We start from the raw sequence: 4,978 nt of genomic DNA on the forward strand, positions 1-4,978 counted from the left end.
AGTGAGATTACAACTTAAACTCATTTTAGCCAAACATTAAAATCTAATTCACTTGGGGCAAGATTGCACCAACACTGTGAACCAAGTAAATAGTCATGTTCGTGTTTGTTTTCATTATCGCTTCCGCATAAAGATTGTCGCTTCCGCACGTTTACTTTCTTAGTTCAAAAATCGGTTGAAAAGTGAAACACGCTATTCACTCCCCCTCTAGCGTGTTCATTTCGATCCTACATAACATAATTGGCTTCATCGGACCCGAGGCACTTGATGAGGGGGCGAGAGAAAGCCCGTTTGTACAAGGTATCTCCAATCATGGTAAATTGAACGACCCTTCTTTTGAGGGTTCGGGTTTGTTCGGGGTCTGAGGCAAGGTCCCCTGTTGTAAAAAGGAGATGATGGGAGTCTGCCAATCAATGGACCCAACAAGTCAGGGTGCTTCATCCACGTGGGCAATCAACTGTTCTCGTATGGCGGGCTCTTTTACTCCCAAGTAGCCATTGCACTGGCCAGTTTAGCCAATTCATTTGCCTTCTAGTTGTCGACCTGAGACAACTTTTGTAAAGTGACCTCCTGGAATTGAGTCTTCAATTTATCTACGACTTTGACATAACGCTTAAGTTGCTCGTTGCGGATCTCAAAGGTGTCTTTAATTTATTAGCCCACCAGTTGTGAGTTCGAGTGGATAATGACTCGGACAACACTCACATGTCTGGTGGCTTGGAGTCCTGTGAGCAAAGTCTTGTATTCAACTTCATTATTAGTGGTTTAGAATTGTAGTTTCAAGGTCAGTTGTAATGAATCTCCTTCCAGGGATCGCAATAGCACTCCTACTCTGTTGCCCTTCTTAGTGGTCGACCCATCCACGAAGATCTTCCAAGTCTCCGGGGATTCTTGGTTCGTTACTTCGGTCAGAAAATTGACTAAAGCCTGAGCTTTGATGGCGGCCCGAGGTCGATACTGAATATCATATTTTCCTAGCTTGGTTGTTCATTTGATAAGACGTCATGAGGCCTCAGGGTTGACGAGGATCCGACCCAGGCCGTTGTTTGTGAGTACAATGATTGGATGCGAGAGAAAATAGAAGTGCAACCGCCGAACTATCAGGGTAAGAAACAACGCCAACTTCTTCAACGGGGTGTAATGGGTTTCGGCTTCTTTCAATAGATAGCTTAAGAAGTATATTGGGTGGTGAGCATCACCGTCTTGTTTGATGAAGACTGAGCTGAGGGCTTTCTCTGGCGTCGATAGATAGATCCACAGGAGTTACTTGGGTACTGGCTTGGCAAAATCACATAAGTTGTAATGAGTTTCTATTTTATTCAAAAGATAAATTTGCCATGTTCCTTCTCTTTCAAATTATATATTTTCAAATTTAATCATATGAGAAAATCAATTGGGGATCACGAGGATAATACAAACTGAGCGTTTAATTACTTTATTTAACATTAGATATGCATGTTTTTCTTATTATATATATAAAAAAAAATGATAATCCCAGTAGCCACATCTCTGAGGATGGTCGATCCGGTCCCACGAAAGTTTCCCACCGACCACCAGTGTTATATATAAAGACTATATAAGGCGCCTGCAATATCATGTTTGGAGATGAAATGATTATGGCAGAGGAATTATTGGCTTGGCAAGTACGAAGAGAGGTGATCTCCTTGGTGCACTCGTCCCAGAAATCTCCATCATGTCCAAATCTTCGATCTTCATGCCTTGAGGAAGCTTCCAGTCGAAGTGGAAGAAGAGGTGAGCCAGTGCGACTTCGACGGACAACAACCCAAATGTCATGCCGGGGCAGATCCTTCGCCCTGTACCAAATGGAATGAACTCGAAGTTGAAGCCCCTGAAGTCCACCGAGCTGCCCTCAAATCTCTCAGGCTTGAAACTCTCTGCATCAGAGCCCCAATACTGTTCATCTCTTCCTAGTGCAAATGCATTGATGAGCACCCGAGCTCCAACGGGCACTCGATATCCCATGACCTCGCACGTCTCTGTGCATACTCTCGGCAGCAACAGAGGGGTTGGAGCGTGGAGCCGCAGTGTCTCCTTGATCACCAAATTTAGATAACTGAATTTGTGGATGTCACTCTCTTCGAGCTTGGTCTTCCCTTGCATAGCCTCCCTCATCTCCTTCTGGACTTTCTTCATTGCTCTGGGGTTTTTTATCAGCTCTGACATAGCCCATCCAATAACCGTCGATGATGTTTCCGTCCCTGCCAGGAATATTTCCTAAAGATAATAAGCTATTAATTAGCAATCGAAAGATATATAATAAACATTCTTTCACATATTATATTATATATGTATGTCATTCATTTACCATGATGATGGCCTTGACACAGTTAGATGTGACGGGGAACTCTTGACTTCCTTCATCTTTAAGCTTGAGAAGTACATCGATGATTAGATCCTCCTCTGCTTGCTCAGCGGCCAGTGCGATTTGACGCTTGCGATGATTTCGTCGAAGACTTTGTCGAGCTTTCCACCAACTCGCTCTAACTTGAACTTCAATCCCGTGAGAGTATCTAGGAATTTGAGGGAGGGGTACATATCAGCCACCGCGAAGCTGGTCACGTAGCTTACTGCCTCCTTGACCAGGTGCAAGAACTCCGCCTGCTGTTTGCACTTGTCGCCAAACGCGGCTCTGATCGCTAGCTCATTAGTCATGGACATCACCATCTGGCTTAGATTGACAGGTGTTTGAGTAGACGCCTTGCCGGCGATCTCCGCCGTGAGCTTACGGGCCGCAAATTCGCGGATGGTGGCGAAGGACTTGACGCGACGGGAGCTGAGCAGCTCCATGGCGTATATCTTCCTCATCTGCTTCCAGTAGCCACCGTAAGGGGACATGACGGCTCCGCGACCGCCATAGGTCAATATTTTGGAGAAGGTCAAGTCGGTGGGTCGATCAGCAAATTTGAGATCATGGCGCTTGATGATCTCTTCCACCACCTCCACGGACGAGGCGACGACTAGGTCGACCTGTCCAAGTCGGAGACGGATGAGGGAACCGTAAGTTCGGGCGAGTTGACGGAGGATACGGTGAGGGTTGCCGCCAACGAGCTGGTGGATGTTTCCAATGAGGGGGAAGCCTGGGCGGGCCGGGGTGGGATGTTTCCAATGAGGGGAAGCCTGGGCGGGCCAGGTGGGAGAGGAGCTAATTGTACTTGTGCTTGTTGCTTATGCACTCTGCTCCGTGATCTCTTTATCAGTGAAGTTACTAAGAAGGCGAGGAAGAGGGTGATGAAGAAGAAAGGGGAGAAGAGGGAAATAGCTTCCATGGCCATGGTATTGCAGGAGTAAAGCACTTAAATGCTTTTATTGTTTGTGATCGGATTGATTGAGCTCTCTTCCATGCATGCATTTATATAATAGATCTAAAGTCCCCGGGGCAATGGTGCAACGGTAGGACATCCGGATTGTAACTCAGGGACCCGCGGTTCGATCCCTAACTACGACGTATTTACAGGAATTTTCCTCCAAATGGGGAACGCAATCAAAGGATGCTGGGCATCTGGATTGACCGCCGTATGCGCTTCCCGATTTATTCTGGTGGTCGGTGGGAAATTTTCATGGAATCGGACCGACCACCTCTAGAGATATGGCTACTGGGATTATCATTTATAATAGATCTAAATCTCACTTATCCATCACCCCGTCTGCTCAAGTAAACTTTGAAATGCGTACTTCTTTTACTAGTCGACACATGCACCTCCAAGTCAATATATCAAATACTCCTTTGACTAAAGAACCAGTAATCTGAATTATATGAACACAGCAATTATAGTTAGGTAAACAAAATTAAACACGCAATTATAGTTAGGTAAACAATATTAAACAATGTGATTAATGCCTTTTTTTCAAAAAGAAAATATCGTCACAAAGAAAATAAGAGAGCATGATGTAAGGATTAGGAATAAGAAAGCATGTGGACTGATTGGGAAATTAAAAGGCCAATATCTCAGTCTCTGTTTTTTAAAGTTCTAAATCAATGTGTGTGTGTATATATATATACCTGTTTATATGATTTGAATCAATTTAGAACTTTAAGTTTAGCTCAGTTATGAATTTTCTTTTGTTACTGTTAATCGGATGATATCCTAATTTTAAATAACTAAAAAATTGGTGATAGACCAATTTTTTTCATTAAGTTAGTTTTTAGTGTGATTGGTGATTAATAAGTGAAATTTTTAATTTTTTAATTAAAATATTTAAAATAAAGATTATTACTTTAAGATCCAAACATGGAACCACTTCATCCATGCATCAAAATGGTCTTCCTATATCCCTTAATTTCCACCCATTTTCATTCCATGGTCTTTGAAAATCAAAATAAAATAATAAAAATGTACATGATAAAACAACCTAACTATGCCTGCATGAACATTTCTCAATAAACGTCGTGGCAAAAGAAATTTTGGCTTTCCAAAGTGTACATTCAAAGTTGACGACCGGACTAGATGCATGATTTCATGTGTCATATTTCCTGCTCTATATTTTTTGTGTTGAATATTTGTTGTTGTTTTTAAAGATTAATTTAAATAAAATGAACTTTGATTTAAGCGATTGTAATGAATCTTTCAATTTTCATCTTGAAAGTACCTACCAGGATTCAAGAATTGAAGTGACTCGCAATCTCTACTTGGTCATATATACTTGACGAGTCTACGCGTGTCGATCAAAGATGTGACTAGGCAGATAGGATAATAACCAGAGGAAGTTCAACGGCTTGGGAAGTTTCGCAGCTTGGGAAGTTTGTTTCGCGGCTTAGGAAGTTTCACGGCTTGAAAATTTTGTGGCTTGGGAAGTTCACGGTTTGAGAAGTTCACGGGTTGGGAAATTCGTGGCATGGAAAGTGCATGGCTTAAGAAGTGTTGTGGTTCGGGAACATCCCCATCACGAACATCCCATGAAAGACATAACGGCTCAATCTGCTCGGCTGCAAAAATGACAGCTTACCCACTCAAGTAAA

The 4,978-nt window shown here is 42.8% G+C and overlaps 1 pseudogene; it reads right to left on the minus strand.

The window, feature by feature from the left end:
* Nucleotides 1–1,614: 1,614 nt before the first annotated feature.
* On the minus strand, nucleotides 1,615–3,308 carry LOC141819371 (alpha-humulene 10-hydroxylase-like; annotated as a pseudogene).
* Nucleotides 3,309–4,978: the final 1,670 nt, after the last annotated feature.

The sequence above is a fragment of the Curcuma longa genome, unplaced genomic scaffold (assembly GCF_044706935.1).
Source record: "Curcuma longa cultivar G26 ecotype Majalengka, Jawa Barat unplaced genomic scaffold, ITB_CL_G26_1.1 contig_4339, whole genome shotgun sequence".
NCBI classification, from domain to species: Eukaryota; Viridiplantae; Streptophyta; class Magnoliopsida; order Zingiberales; family Zingiberaceae; genus Curcuma; species Curcuma longa.